This window comes from Rattus norvegicus, chromosome 3 (assembly GCF_021556685.1).
Source record: "Rattus norvegicus strain SHRSP/BbbUtx chromosome 3, alternate assembly SHRSP_T2T, whole genome shotgun sequence".
In the NCBI taxonomy this organism is placed as follows: domain Eukaryota; kingdom Metazoa; phylum Chordata; class Mammalia; order Rodentia; family Muridae; genus Rattus; species Rattus norvegicus.
The window spans coordinates 33,704,601-33,721,250 of NC_141536.1; the positions used below are offsets into that span (position 1 = coordinate 33,704,601).

Sequence of the window (16,650 nt, forward strand, 5' to 3'; positions counted from 1 at the left end):
CGCCACCTGTGCGCCACAGACCTCCGCCTGAGTTTCCAGACTTGGCCTCAGGGCCGGTCCCTGAGTTGGGCGGCGCGCGCCAGGCCAATGAAGGCGTCCCGCAGAGGGCTCCGCTCCTCCTGTACACGCTGATTGGTCCTGCGACCCTCGAGGCTGGGCGCGAGTGGGCGTGGCGCGCGCCCCCCACCGCCCCGCGCGTCCCTCCCGCCGCGCTCGCGCCCTCCTTCTCCTGCTGCGCTCCCGGCTCGGGCCGCGCGCAGGCGGCGCTCCGCATTGCACACGCGGGGGTCGCCGCAGTGTTCGTGGGATGGGGCAGCGGGCTGCCTCTGGTGGCAGGGACGCGTGCAGCCCGGGTGAGTAGGGGAGGGTGGTCCGGTGTGGGGGGTACACAAAAGGAGGCTCTGGGTGCGGGTGACCTGGCGTACCACCCGGGCCGGGACTGTCCTGTGGGGCGGGAGTCGTGGACACTGCGTTCCGTACAAGGCGAAGAGCGGAGCGCAGCGGGAGGGTCGGGAGTGCGCTCCGCGCGCGCCGCGGAGGGATGCAAATGTCAGGAGCTGCAAGTTCAAGGCTAGCGAAGCTTTCCTGGCTGCGGGCCGCCCAGTGGGCGAGCACGAGGAACTCCCGCAGGAGTGAGTTCCCAGGCGGCAGTGTGGCCGCGCCCCACGTGTTGCTGCGGGGCTTTGCCCACCCGAGGCGGTAGTGGGAGGCGCGGTGTGTTAGGGCACCGCCCTGCTGACCCTGCGACCACCCACTCCAGCGATCCCGGACTGGGAACTGCTGAGAGAGTGTGGACTTCACTTAGACTTGATTTTTGCCCTCTTCTGGGGTTAAGGTAGTTGGGTTGATTCCTATTTGATTAAGCATTTAATTTCAATGGAAAGCGCTCTATTTGTTGGTCTGTATGACTCATTTTGATCCCTCCACAAGACTCCTGTTTCTGTCACCTGCCTAGTCCTGTGATTCAAAACTTGCTGCTTGGGTATAGTTTTATACAGGATGGTCACAAGTATCCTTAGGATGACAATCAACTTGCCATCCTTGGGAACAACAAAGACTTGTTTTAACTTGGGGGAAGCTGTTAGCGATTTGGTGAGAGCTTTGACCTGTCAGAGAGCAGGACCAAAAGAATAGTATGGTTTGTCTCTTGGGTAAGCTACCCAAGATGTGACTTCCAAAATTCAGTTTTCTTTGTGGGAGGAAGGGGGGAGTTCAGATTCTCCAGCAGAAAGCTTATTTCTTGTTAAATTGGCTCATGGTTTGTACTCTGCTCTGGACAGCTATCGCGGATACCAGAGCAACTTACTTAAAGCCATTGCATTTTCTTCTAACTGACAGGAACTCCAAGTAGCTGTTTAAAAACTTGAACCCGGGGCCGATTTCTGTAGACAGCTGTGTATGTGCTCACACATGTACCAAGTTTGCAAAAGGTATTTGTGCAATCATCCGTGCAACAGTTTAATGAACATTGATGCTAAGCCTATTTAAATGTGAAACACCTATGCCTTTTTTCAGTTTCAGTTTGTACCTCATCCAAAGGCAGCTGACTGAGGGAGGACTTAGAAGAGGCTTCCTTGTTTAAACAGTGGTTTACAGTGATCATCCTGTGAACACACAGTAGTTTTCCAAGCTTGTAGGCACACAAAGCCTGTTAGGGATTGAATTATATGGGGTTAAAATATCAAAAATGTTTCCAGACCTACCCCAAAACAGGCAGACATGGGTCAACGGGCAATAATTTGAAGATGTGGATAAGCTTTGAAAGGTATGTAGTGTGTATAAATGGGACTGATTCTAGGTTAGGACAGAAGAAAATGACAACATATATTGTATCCTATGGTATAGTTTATGTGATACATTGACATACCTGTGAGGAAGTGATACTCTATCACTCTCCCTACCTCCCACCCCCCTTTCCAGATGGAACAATTGAGACTTTCAGATTGATTCCCCTCCCCAAGGTGAATGATAGTGCTTGAATTAGAATTTTCTGAATTCTTCCTTTGCCTCATCTGTATTTCTTGTCTTTCTTCCCTTTTAAAAATTCCCACCTTCATCACTTACATTGTTGCTGCTTGCTGATCTCTGACTTTTCTGTGCTGCATTTGGTTGTTTAACCCATGGCTTCAGGGTATGCGGCTGCTGAAAGGCTTTGTTGTCTGCTAATGTTTCCACTAAAGTTCGGCTGAATGAGGAGTTGAGGAGAAAGCAAAAGATGGCTTTAAGGAGCCACTGTGTGCTGTAGCTGGTGGATAGAGGTGGGAGCCCTGAAAATCTGAAGAATGGCCTGCTTGCTCGCTACAGTGTCTCAGAAATACCAGCTCCAGACAAGGGTGTGTGAGGGGCATGCACATTTTCTTCTTCTTAAGCAACAACTCCTCACGGGTTCTGTAGACAATTTACAGTAAAACCACGAGCGCCTGTTGCTCGTTTCAGTTCTGTTATTCTGAGTCAAATCAACCCAGAATCACTATAGGGAAAAAAGTATCCAGTGTCGAATAGTCGGAGAGAACCTTAGCAGAAGCTACTGATGAAAGAGAGATCATGTGTTTACCTGCATGGCTAGTGTTTACCTGCATGACTAGATGACAGATTGCTGCCTCAGGGATTATTTATTAAGGACCCATCAATTTCAGATCTTTTCTTGGAAAATCATGGCTCAGTATATTTACTTGGGGTATGGCGTACCATCTATTGAGATTTATGAGGTTAATTTTGTTTGCATTAATGTAGGTGCACATTGACTTTACAAGTGTTAAGTCTTAGTTAATTGCGTGGGCCTTAGATTCAAGTCTCGGCGTCACATACTACTGTGAGGCTTCAGAGAGTGATCAGACCGCTCTATCATTGAATTTCCTTGCGGTGTTGAAAACTGGATTTACTTCGTGCAGTCTTTCAGTCTGTTTGTGAAGTTCTTATTGATGTCCTAGTTGTAGCAGCTCCACTCCAGGTGCCGCTGAAGGTCACAGTCACCATACCTGAGCATAGTGTTGAGTGTGTGTCAAGTCTTCAGCGTGGGATGTGCTTCCTAGGAATTGCCCCATGGCGGATTGCTGGTGGTACCATCCCTCCACTTGGGAGCTAGTGGCTACTGTATAAAACACAGATTATAGTATATAGTCAAGAAGGAAAGAGAGAAAGAGGTCAAATATGCAATTATTTTGTTAAGAAGAAATTTAGTGCTGACACGATGGGGGAAAATAAAGGAAATACTTGAAAAATCAAACGACTCTTAAGAAAATGAGGGAATGAGTAAATTACTGTATAGGTATCCAAATGTAGTCAGAAAAATAAAGGTCTTAGACCCAAGCGTTCTAAAACACTTAGTACGTAGGGAGAAAGTGACAAAGAGAATGCCTAAATACATGTAATGAAATGGACTATTGGAAGGGGCTGACATTAAATTACTATTATAATAGATCACCACAAAGGCTGATACAGTCTATGCACAATAGATATGAGATAGCCAGAAATGAATGTGGTAAAGGGTCATTGGGATGGATAGATGTCTGAAACAGCTTTGAAACACAATTGCTGTGCATTGAGGGCCTGATGGGCTTTGATATGCCAAACATGTATTCAGAGGCCAAGAGAGATAAAACAGTGTAAATGAATTCTTCGCTTCCGTTTCTGCTGAGTAAGATCCCTGCACTCAGGCTCTCTCAGGCAGTTCCAACATTGGAGGTAATAGATCAAGAAAGCAGCATGTGCTCAGAAGACTCCAGACCTGATCAACAGACTAGATACAGATAAAGCACCAAGGCTGGATGGCCTTCCTCCAAGTGTGTGCGAGAGGTTGCTTCATAAGACAGCTCTTCAGAGTATTATTGGGGCATTGGCTGGTGCCCTGCAGGGCTCTCCTTAGGACAAAGGCTTTAGGAAGCTCCCATCAGACTGTGTCCTTGTGACAGGGCTATCCCTATTAAGAGCAAACAGATGATAATAAAATAATGACTTATTTTAAAAAAAACAGGAGGGGGAGTTCAGATTAGAGATTGGAGGGAAATAGCTCCTCTTAATTCCTATTATAAGTCCCAGTTTCTTGTCTATTCACAGTCTTTTGTTAGGACTGGGAAATGGGCCAAGAAACGAGCACAGTGGAGCTCTGTAGGTGCTTCTGAGTGGACACATAGGCTCTTCCAGCAAGTGGTTGGACATGTCAGCTTTGGCACCATTGAAGATGTGAACAGATAGGAGGCCATGCTTATAGTAAGGGCACGCTGGTCACGTGACTCTGTGGGAACAGCCTGAATGGGAAGAAAAAGGAATATGATTAAAGTCAGAATGGAAGGTTGGTGGTAAGCTCCCCTGGAGAAGCAGTTCCTAGTGTGCTTATGGTGTGTGCTTTTAAAGTCCGTCCCTAGCTGCTGACAGCATGACTGCATGGTATCTCTCAGGTCTCCTTTTTTTAGTAAAAAGGAGCAAGTCAGTGTGAAGAGAAGAGAAGCTTATGAAACTGCATCGGCATGTTACTATTTTTAAGAGTATGTCATGGAGTGAGCTTATCTAAAATTTCCTGATCTGTTCACTTATCAATGAAAAAAAAACCTTCAAAATATTAGCAATGACTATCTCTGGGTATGGCAGATTTTCAAGGGGCTTTCTTGTCTCTTAAAACTTCATTATTCTCTGTGTGTGCCTGTGTGTGTGCACATGTTGTGTCTTCCTACTTGCATGCATGCCCTGTGCATGTCTGCAGAGGGCAGAGCAAAACATTGGGGGTCTTCGTGTCTCACTCTTTACCTTACTGCTTTAAGATGGCATTTCTCACTGTACTGGCAACTTGTTCTTTGAGCTGGGCATGATCTGCATGCATTTACCCTGCAAGTGCAGGTTTTACAGGCATGCATCGTCATTCCTGACTTTTTACATGAGTGTCAGGGAACCAGACTCAGGTCTTCATGCTTGCAGAGCAGATCTTCTTATCCACCGAGCCATGCCACTAACCCTTGATCAAAAATTCCTACAGTACTTGTGATACATTGCTCTTATAAAGAACCATATGGTGGGGGGAAAGTTACACTGTTGGAACTGTTTGTGTAGTCTTGCTGTAAAGAAAGACTCATTTGTGCGCGTATCTTTTTTTTTCCCCTTCTGTCTTCTGAACATTTGTGGATGAGAGTTTGGCTGCACACCTGCCCTGGATTCTTTCTGTCTAAAGGGCATCATGTTGAAATGAGGATTTTATCAGTTTTGGTGGGCAGTGGTGCTTCTATAGACAGTCACAGCTGGTCAGAACCTGGTGGGATTCTGTTTGCCAGGGCTCTTAGGATATGGAGAACCAAGAAGGTAAGCCATGTGAAAACAGGAACCAATGCATTTCTACCTTCTGGAGGAATTAGTACTTGCCTTAGGACAGGGCATAGAGAAATCTCCCAGGAATATATACTGCTGAGTATGCTGAACTAAACGAAGGGGCTGGAAGCCTCTGAGATTTGCAGTCATGAGAGTAAGGAGTTCAGAGGGCTGTTTACCCTCTGGCGTAGCGTGAGTCACGGGTCTTGATTTAGTCTCCTATCTGGCTATTCTCCTGACTTTTCTTGTATCATGAAAGCTTCAGTTGTACATCGTGGTAGACTCTCTCTACGGTAATGTTGACTTCTGATCACTTTCCGACCATTTGTATCCTTCTCTTCCTTCTAGCTTCCTTGACTGGGGACTGGTACTTTCTTTGCTCTGGATTTTGCCTGTCCCTCAGTCCTTGCTCTGGGGTGACCGAATTTCCAAATTGTGGACCCCGGTGTACACCTGTCCAGTTATCCTTGGCTCATTGGGTAAACTCATGTCTTTGCAAGGGAGCACTTTACATTGGAACTGTTAACTACTATTGGTTTTTGATGGTCTGAACTTGGTACCCTTCCCAATCCAGGTGTTAGAAGTGGGGCCTTTAGTTCCCAGCCCCATGTATTGGTACCTTCACCAAAGAAACTGAAGAGACTGTCTTGCTCTGTGGTCCTGTGAAGATAAGCAACATGTGCCATCTGAGAGGCAGGGAATGAACCCTACCCAGGGAGCACATCTCCTTGTTCCTTCACCTTGGATTTCCGGGCCTCTAACTCTCTAAGCAACAAATTCCACTTGTTTGTAAAGTAACCGTCCAAGGCATTTTGTTATGGAAACTTGGGTGGATTAAGACAAATATTCATACTTAACCCATACAAGGGGCTTAGGAGCTTTTATATATTGTTTTCTAACATCAGCTCAATGAGGGATTGCGGTTTAAATATTACACATATTGTCAGAAAGACTCTCCATAGAAGAAATAAAGAGCTTCATTTTGTTCTTACGTAAACTCTGTTGTCTACGTTAAGGTATGCCGCTCTTCCTGTCATTTCTGAAAGCTGGGTGACGAAAAGTCAGACAAGAGCAGACAGATGTTGAGTTGACTTAGTGCCTAGGATTGTGGGTAGGGGTTTGAATGAAGTAGTTGTTAACTGATGATGTAACGTTAAGAACCCTGGCTAGAAGGGATAATGCTCTAGGATAGGCACTCCTTTGGGGGAGTCCTTGAAATGGTCCACGCAGTGCATCTTGGGCGTGAGATAATGACAACTACATTGGATTGGTTCAGGGAAAGATCAGCTGACCTAGAAGCCTCATCCTTCTAGATACCAACGTTTCTGTTATGACTCTACAGAGAAGTCTCACAGCCTCCTGGCCCCAGTGGGCGTGCCTAGTTTACTAGAGACTCCTGGCTTTCAGAGAGTGCCTAAGTATGATGCCCCATCAGCAACTTTAGTTTTCTTCCAGGCTGCTCTGAGACTTTGACCCTTGACTGGGTTTTGTAGACGATCTAGATAGCTACCCGAAGTCCAACTGTAACTTAGTGTACATCGTTACAAGTAGAATAAATTTGGGTCATTTCTCACGAAAAATAAAACATTAGAACACACCCATTGTTATTTGCAAACAAGGGATTTAGATAAAAAGTCAAGCTTAAATGTAACTCCATGCCTCCTGCCCTGCACTCCGTCTGCTTATCCTCGTTCTCCTTGGATAAGAGGATACAGAGAAAAACTTAGGTTAAAAAGCTTTTTAGTGTATTTATGGTTACCACAAAAATGGGTTGTTAGGCAAATGAATATTGGGTATAAAATCCTGATCTGCTGTAGACCTTTTGTAAATCGTAGATAGAAGAATTCTTACATACAGGATTATCTGGTTACTGTGCTTAAGTTGTGATTCTTTTTCCCCTGCTCTTAGGATGAACCCAAACATCCTTTGTGTTATGCTCCCATTTCTGCCCCCCCCCCCATTTAAAATAACTGTTTTCTATTGATGGGAATATCTTTGAATATTCCAAATCGTTAAAGAGCCATGCATTTAATGCATTTGAAAGGTAGGAACATTAGAAGGTATCTTTTGCTATTTTCTTCTGGTTTTGAGACTGTAAGTTAACTCTGTAATAGTAACTTCCCTTTCCTCCCTCCAAACCTTCCAGTCTTGTGCCCCCTACTCTCCCTCATGGCCTCTCTTCACTAACGGTTTATGTTGATGGGACTTTATGGCCATAGGTTGTGACATTACTAGGAGACAGTCTCACAGCAAACTCCCTCATCCTCTGACTGTTAAAATCTTCCCTTCTCTTCCGGAATGTTCCCTAACCCTTAGATGTGGGGGTTGTTTTCAGACGTATACCTTGGGACTGGGCTCCACAAGTCTGTATTTTGATTGGTTGCGGTTTTCTATGCTGGCCTTCAGTCATAGCAAAGAGAAGTTTACTCACTGAGGGGGAAGCTGTGTTGATCTGTGGGTGTAAGAACAATGTATCGAGCCAATCGGAGAGCCATTGGGTACTACCAAGGTATGTATGGGTACCACTGTTGTATCCTCAGGGCTATCGTGCTGTGCTGGGTGCTGTGGTTCATAAGCACTGTAGCTAGAGAGAACAACTGGTCAACTCCCTCCTTTGGATGCTTGAATAGCACTTTCTGGTACTGTACAAGCTACTCCTCAGGGACGGGGTGTTCAAGTTACTTTCATCCCAGGGACCTCTGGGCACTGCCCCTGAAGTGCATGGTGTCAGTTTTCTTAACACTTCTGAACACTGCTCTAAGAAGCAGAAGAAAAGATTGCAACATTCTGATTTTTCTTTTTGCTTTTTCCATCCCAAGTATATAATATTAGCATTTGTGTATGATATTTACATTTTCTTTTGGGACATCCAGAGATTCCCAATCCTGTGTACAGAGATTCAGTTATTCTGCATACGTCTTTTACTTCGGAGTGCACTTCTCTCTCAGAAGCTCTGAGTCTACAGCAGTCTACCTTGTAAGCACCAGCGTCGTTCTTCCTTGGCAGCTAGACTGTGTGCAAGTTCGAGGGTCAGTGCCTTGCTTGTGCTCATGCCCTGGCTCTGCAGTCACCTTCCTGTGTTGCCTGTGGCAAGTTATTTCCCTTCAGTTTCATTGGCTGGCTGACATTTAGTGAGTTGGTCACCCACTGTCTGGACTTCATGGCCTCAAATATAAAGTCAAGGGGCTCTGCAGTTAAACTTTAAAGTCCCACACGACTAGGAAACAGCATACTGTCTTCTGACATTTAAAACTCTTCCCATTTCTGCTGATCTAATGAGAGAGTTCTGATGGACTGGAAATGAATTGGGTATACAGCCCAATGGAGTTCAGCATGTAGGAACGCCGGCTTCCAAGGACATAGATCTATAATAAATAACTGGAGGCCTTGTACATCTTCCTGGAATTTTTATCTTGACTTGATCATCCATATGGAATGCATTGAATTTCTTAGAATATGTCTGTCCTGGAGATTTAAAAAAAAAGTCTACTTTCAATTATTCTGAAATATGGCCATCTAAAGTACTGACTTGAATAGAAGTAATATTTGGCATTTATGTAGGGACTTTCTGCAGATCAAAGGACTGTACTAGAAATGCATGCTTTTTCTTTTATGTAGAACTTCATAGAAACATTTTCTTTTTTATCAAATTCTTTGAATGTAGAATTCCAGACACCCAGCTCAGGGAATTCACAGCACCTTTTGCAACATTTCTGATTTGTTCTCTCAGATGTATGGCTTGGTCAGGCGTGGCCTTCCACCATTTCTCTGTTGACACGCCTTCTTATCCTCCAAGGGACCAGCATTCTATTATTTATATATGATACTATTATATTCTAATTATTTATATGGTGATGTGTTTCTCTTGGATGCCAGCCTGAGCATATTGTCAAGCACAGACAAAGCTCTCAGTGAAGCCACCAACTGGGACGATAACTCTCACGGAGAATGGACATTAAGATCCACGACAGCATCAGAAAGGATGGGAAAGGTAGGTTTTGTATAGTGTGACAACTGTCATTGGCTTCTTGATGTCCAGGAGAACAGATGGATCTCACAAACTGTGGAGGTCCTCCACAGGACCTTCCCTGCCCCTGTGTCTGAGGAATACCCTCCAGGTATAGAGGATGCAGGGAAATAGACTTAAACCTGTGAGTCACCTGCAATCAGGGCTTTGGAAAGTTACAGCTGAAACCTTCACAGATAAAAATAAAACCGGGCTGCATTGTTCTCTGTACGAAAGCGTGCTAAGCTGGCTAAGCAGTTTCTATTAAAAGTTCAAGGCAGACAATAATGACACCTCTTTCTTATCCAGACTTAATTCTTCTTGTGTAATTTCTTTACTACTTCTTCACTGTTACCTGTATCTCTGGGTCACATGCAGGCTTCTGAGTTATAAATACAGACTGTGTCCAATATTTGTATATATATATATATATATATATATATATATGGGCAAGAGATACAATTGTCCTATGCTTTTGAACACCTCTTCCAAGGACCATCTCTTATGAAGCCCCTCCCCCTTGTCAGAGAGAGTGGCAAAGGTGCTTTTTAAAACGGAGGCCTAGACAGGGCAAGGTCTGTTTAATCTCTACGTAGCCAGCGTTCTTCATGCCCACAGTCATAGACTGGAACTTCGGCTAGCTGAAATGTTTTAAGAAGTATCTGGTGGCGTGTGGCTGATCAGTTCTGAGGAATGATGCAGAATTCAGCGCCTCTCATTGCTAGCCCTCTCAGTTCTCAATGCAGGTAAGTGAGACGAGTGAACACATCATGGTGTGGAAGATATTTTCCCACCAAGGCCATCCAGATTAAACTTTCCCGACGAAGGGAGAGACCCATCTCATAACGTGGAATGGCATTTTAAAAGGCTGTCAAAGTGGTGCACTTCTTTCTGCGTTTGGGAGTTGTGCTAGAGAGACCTTTGCTGGAGGAGACAGTTTTCAGCTAGGCCATGCACACTGAACGAGTGTAGTACACTATTGCATCTGTAAGACATGGCAGGCAATGTCCTTTTCTGTAGCGAGTGGGCTGCTCTGACACTGCGTGTGGGTTTGGATCTGTCCTGGAGTGGCCAAGAACTAAGGATGATTGGACACAAAGTAGGAAGGAGATTCTGTGGAGAGGGAGCTGACAGACAGGTGATAGTGATGGGTGTCACCTGTGTGTTGTCAGTTTAATGACACTTTCTGTTCTGATGCCATCAAGGGAAGCCCTGGAGACAAACAAATAAGCCAGAGGAGAACTCCAGAAACCAATCTGTCTTAAATATTTCATCTCTCTGGTCTTCTGCTCCCATATTAAGACCACCCTCAACTCCTGAGTCTGGATTAGTGGAAAAGGCTTCCCTCAGGAAGGAACGTGCGCATTAGTGGATGAATCTAAGCTGGACCACAGGGATCTAACAGGAAGCAAAGGTTGAGCGAGAGACTTCGAGTCCAAGCAAGAGGCCACCCCTGCACGGACGGTTTGAGGTTCTATGTTGTATCGTAGGAAGTAAGAAAGTTGGGTGCTTCAGCTCTCTTTGCATGGTCAATGTCTTGAAATGGAAGGCCATGACCTAGCAGCCATCAAAGACAAGTGTGCCTGGGAGAGAGCAAGTTAAAACACCCTTTTGTGGGGTGGGGGTGCTTTTCAGTTCATTTGTTTATTTTTAAGTCGCAGGACTTTAGTAACTAGATACAGATATTAAGTATCTGTAAGAGGCATGCTACGGCAGAGAGACACCCCCGCTCCCCAGTCTACCTGACAGTGGACCCCATCACGTGTACTTATTCTTGTTGTCAGTGATCTGTGTAACACAAAATACAAAACTCTCTGATGTCTGAGGCCTTTCTGGTTTCAAAATTTTATGAATCCACAGAAGATAAATTCATTTCTTCTCCTGTTTCTTTTGCAGCCAGACCCTTTGCCTAGAAGAGAGTGTTGTCTGTGAGCCTTTTGATCAGAAATTCACTGTTAGAAAAATCCCCGTTACTGCTTTAAAATGAACCCAGATCGAGGAAGAAGACCACTTCAAGCTGTGTATCTCCCTTATTTTTATACTGTAGACCGAATTCAGTCACAGACAATTGAAGTACAAATGACAAACTCTCCAAGTGCTTGTATACACACACACACACACACACACCCTCGATAAAACATTGAAACACTTATGTTAATAGAGAGGATATTACTTCAGAAGAAAAGCAATGTATAGAAGACTCAGGTTTTATTCTGACAGCATTTCTGAGCGAAGCAGCACAATTAATGCTATAGCTGTAGCATGGAGATACTACAGCTATAGATGGATACTGAGCATGTGCAGAATGTGCAGCATTCTTCCCCTTGGGATTGTGATTGTGGGACATATTTACCTCCCCCTCCACCACCCTTGGACTCTGTATTGGCTTCTGTAAGATATGTCCTTCTTTTTGAAAAAGAGAGATTTTTTTAAATTTATTCCTGGACAATGTCATACACGTGTGCGGTGCATATAGATTATATTCAACACAAATCCCCATCCCGTTACCCACTTGGTATCCCCAGGACTTTACCTCCCCACCTTTTCTGTTCTTTTATATACATTCTTTTCTGTTTTATTATAACACACTGTCCAGTGCCGCCAGCCTACACTCAGGTATAGGGTAGTCCTCTGGAGCATCGGCAACTCATCACCACCCTCACCCCTGAAAAATCTGACTATCTCCCTTACCAATCAGTCACCAATAGCAACTCATGTTTCGATGAAACCCCAGGAGCCGCTCTCTCATCTGTTGTAGAGTGTTGACTGGCTGGCTTTTGTGTAGCTAGCCAGAGTACATGAGGACATCAGCCCTGTCATGTACAGTCGATAGGATTCCATAACACTCTTATTTACCACCTCTAACATTTCTTCTGCCCTCACATCTGCAATGTTCCCTGAGCTTCAGGTGGGGCTATTGATATGAAGGTTAATTTAGGGCTGAATACTCATGGTCACTTACTATGAATACCTTGACCAATTAGGAGCCTCTTCTGCCCACTGCAAAACAAAATAAGATAAAATAAGATAAAGATGTCTTTGAGCAAGATTGAGTGCAAGACTGATCTACAGCTATAAACAAAACCATTTAGAAGTCAGCTGACCAGTATGTCTGTTTAGCAAAACAACAGTGGCAGGGGCTCACCAAGGAAGTGCGACCCCTCTAGCTATGGTCTTTGATCTGCTTTGCAGTAACAGGTATGAATTCCATCCCATGGAGCAGGTCTTAAGTCCTGTCAGAAAGCAGCTGGTTACTCCTGTGAGTGTCATTGCCACAACTGCACCCATGGGCACACCTTACCTGGCAGGCCAGTATCGTAGTGTGCACGGTCTACTGCTGGCCAAGTCTAGTCATGACCCTTCTTCCCCAAGCAGCCTGCATAGTATCTTTGAATGCTTGGAAATTACTAAGTCAGTTCCAGCTTGATTTCTCTGTCAGGCTCTGGTGTGGCAAGGAGCTGGTGAAAGTGAAGAGATTGTGAGACACGAGTGGAGAGGAGAGGCGGGTAGAGCATGGCTAGATCTGGGTCAGACATGTCTGTTCAATGGTGCCTTATGTAAAGGTTGCTGGGTATGGGTGAACAGAATGTGCATGTAGGTATTCTGTGGAGTCAAGAAGAGAAAGCGTCCATATTACCGATTTTGTGTAGCTTGCCACTCTACCTTGTGAAATTCCTGAAATTAGGAGATGTAAATCTTTGCAGTAACTTTTACTTTATCTATAGCAGGTACCAGATGTTAGGCTCTCTGTCTACTCTATGATTTTTAAGGAAATCATTTATTAGATAGTGTTAGAAAAAAGTTAAAATCTGATTACAACCTCCTTTTCATAATTAAGTTTACATGCATCACTGTTTCGAACATTTGGTTGTTTATCCTATGCGTTGATTTTAAAATTTAAATAATTTTATGCAGTTTTGTATTGTTTGAATACAAAGTGACATGTGTTGAAATGCTAATATTACTTTTAGTCTTTCTGGTCTTGTTTAACAAACTGAATGTGTATCACGTGACCTATGCCTCTTCTGGATATAAATCCAAGGGAGAAATCAGTATGTCAGGGAGATACTTACATGCCCTTGTTTATTGTGGCGCCATTCACACTAAGATATAAAGTCAGCCAAGTGCCTGTCAAAAGAATACATGAAGAAGAAGTAGACATTGTATTAAATGAAACAAACTAGGCACATTGTCAATACCATGTTTTTTTTTTTAATATAGAAGGTAAGAGTTTTGCCTTGAAAGTGCAATAGTAAATTGTAGAAGTAAATTGGGAAAGGTATGAGTGGGGGAGGAGAGAAAGGGAGGTTGAATTCGATCAGTGCATGATGCATAGATGAATGAAAACTTCATGTTGAGCTCCATTAATATGTACTACCAGTATGTATTAGTATAAATGAAATCCTGTGAACCAAAACTAAATTAAATGTTATTAAGTTAGTCTGAAAAGAGTCAGTTATATCCATATACATTTGGTTATATATACTTTGAAATGGCAAGTTACATTCGGAAATTTCATGAAACAGTTAGTAATTATGGTTTCCCAGCTATAAAATATACATTTGGGCTGGCAAGATGTAAAAGTGCTCGCAATTCCTGCATAAGTCCGGACACTCTGAGTTTGTTCCCTGGGGCCCACTGTAGAAGGAGAGAATGGATTCCTAGAGTCATGTGTGTTGGCATCCCTATGACTACACATTCTCTCTCTCTCTCTCTCTCTCTCTCTCTCTCTCTCTCTCTCTCTCACACACACACACACACACACACACACACACACACACACACACACACACAGTAAAATGCAGAGTCTTTATAATATGGGCTCATGTCTCAGGTCCCCTGCCTCCTTGGCCTGCTTGCCTTGCCTTACAGAGGAGTTATCTGTATCATGTCTAATTTTAAATTTCTGCTCTCTCAGCTTTAGAAGCAGCCCGTCTTAGGGTTTTATTGCTGTGAAGAGACACCATGACCATAACAACGCTTATAAAGACAAACATTTAGTTGAGGCTGGCAGTGTGCAGGCAGACATGGTCCTGGAGTAATTCAGAGTTCTCCACCTTGATCCACAGGCAGCAGAAGGGGACCGTGTACCATACTGGGCGTAGCTTGAGCATCCAAGCCCATGGTGACACACATGCTACTACAAGGTCCCTCCTCCTCTAACAAGGCCACATCTAATGGTGCCCTTCCCTAAAGGCCAAGCATTCAAACACACAGCGTCAGTGAGAGGGCCATTGCTATTCAAACCACACAGCCTTTCCTATCTTTCTAAACACTGGTGTTTGTTAGTCACTCATCAGTCGCTTCACGCACGTAGCAGATGCTGGATTGGTATCCGATGAAAGACTCTCCCTTGTGCTTGCTGAGTAAACGAACAGATTACTTAATGAGCAGCACTTATTTTAATTTATTTTAATTGTCCCTGCTTTCATCCCAGTACTGCAGCTATTACCTGGCATCCAACACTTATTTTACTGAACAATTAAAAGTATATTTTTTATAACTCACAAATGTGATACTAATTAGCGTTCTGTGTTTATTTTCATGTTTTCTAAGATGCACAGATAAAGTCAAAAGAACTCTGCATAGAAACTTTGGCACAGATCCCTCAAAGCTGAACCCTGGTGTCCGTGTGAATCAGGGCAGTTCTTAAGCACTGGAGGAGACCCGAGTCATGGGACTGAACATGTGTGGCATAAAGCCACTTGGTAGGGTTTCTTTTGGTGTGTTTCAGCATTTGCCCTCTGGAATTCTTAGCAGTTTTATGGATGATAGGTTTCTATAAAGTCTTCTATAGAGTTTTCAAGTCATCTTCTATGAAAAGGGATGGAGTTTGCATTTGTCTGCAGGTAATCTCTAAATTGTTATAGACAGCACTCAACATGCGGGACACTTGAGGCTCCCTAGTTATTTGTCAGGTTTGTGGATTTATAAGGCTCCCTCACTAAAGACTGATTGCTGGGACATGACACTGGGTCTTAGGGCAGACATGTAGAACAAACTGCCACAGACTTAGTGCCTCAAATTACAGACATTCACCACTCACCACTGTGGAGGCTGAGGAGGCCAAGGTCACTGTGTGGGCAAATCTGATGTGTGGTGAGGGCATCTCCTTGGGCTAAACATGGTAATCTTTTGATTGTACCATCAGATGGCAGGTCGAGAGAGGATGAAGAAAGAAGCAATTTCTTGATGTCTCTTCTAATAAGAGCACTAATCTGACTGGGAATAGCCCTATGTTGTGACCCAATTACAACCAAAAACCCAACTCCAGATACCATCAGATGGAGATTTGGAGTTTTACTATATTGGATTTGGCACTCTATAGGTGAGAATGTTCCTCAAGGACAGGGGGTGGGGAGAAGAAAGGGTCGTTTGTCTTTCTAATGTATTTTTATGATTTTCTCAATTTGTTACTAATTTGACTATGTCCTCAGAAGGATCATTGCTTGGCAAAGGGGAGTTGACCTGTAAAATGTAAAAGTACCTGTGGGTTTTATTAATCAACCTAATGGCTAAACAACTTAAATGTCTTGTTTTGGGATATGGCATCAAAGTGTATTTTTTTTTGCTATAATAGAACTCCATAAAGTGACAAGATTGAGGGTTTTGTTTGTTTGTTCATTTTTTTGGTTTGGTTTTTTTTTTTTTTTTTTAGATTTGTTTTTGAGAAGGTATGTCATTGTTTCCTAGCACTTAAAGAAACTTCTCTCTCCTTTTGATTTTATTTCATGTGAATGAGTGTGTGTGTATGTATGTATGTATGTATGTATGTATGTATGTATGTATGTGCATTCACTATATGCAATGCTTGTTACCTGAGAAGGACAGAAGAGGGTGTGGGAATCCCCTGGCAAGACTGTGAGTTGCCATGAGGATTCTCTACAAGAGAAGCAAGTGCTTTAACCACTGAGCTGTCTCTGCTGTCCCAAGAAATTTTCTTATATTTGTGATTTTTGGCAATTTTCATGTGTGAATTGAGATTACATTTTAATGAGCTTTGCAATCTTTTTTTTAATTTTGAGGAAGAGTCTCATGTGTCTAGACTGTCCTTGAACTTGCTATGTAGCTAAGAATGCCTGATCCTCCTATCTTGGCCTCCAAAATGTACACCATGTCCAGTTTTATGTGGTGCTTGAGGTTGGAGTCAGGACTTGATGGATGCTAAGCAAGCATTTTACCAACTGAGCTACATTCCAGCCTTTGAAATCTTTCAAATATGATTGCATCCTTTATGATTGCATCAGCACTATTTATAGCTTACTTATCCAGTGATGTGAGTGACTTAATATTTTATATTTTCTAATGCAAAAATCAGTAATCAAGCACCGAGTACTTTCTGTGGGATG

General features: G+C 43.5%; 1 protein-coding gene across 5 annotated transcripts in view; it reads left to right on the forward strand.

The window, feature by feature from the left end:
* The window catches only part of Lypd6 (Ly6/Plaur domain containing 6), a 145,610-nt gene that overhangs the window by 210 nt on the left and 128,750 nt on the right, over window positions 1-16,650 (forward strand). The window contains exons 1-3 of one of the 5 annotated variants that reach the window (XM_087654372.1): window positions 230-353; window positions 1,339-1,430; window positions 9,172-9,286. The exons of 1 other annotated variant lie outside the window; for it this stretch is intronic. The gene's annotated coding sequence lies outside the window, so the exon portion shown is untranslated. 5 annotated transcript variants of the gene reach the window in all.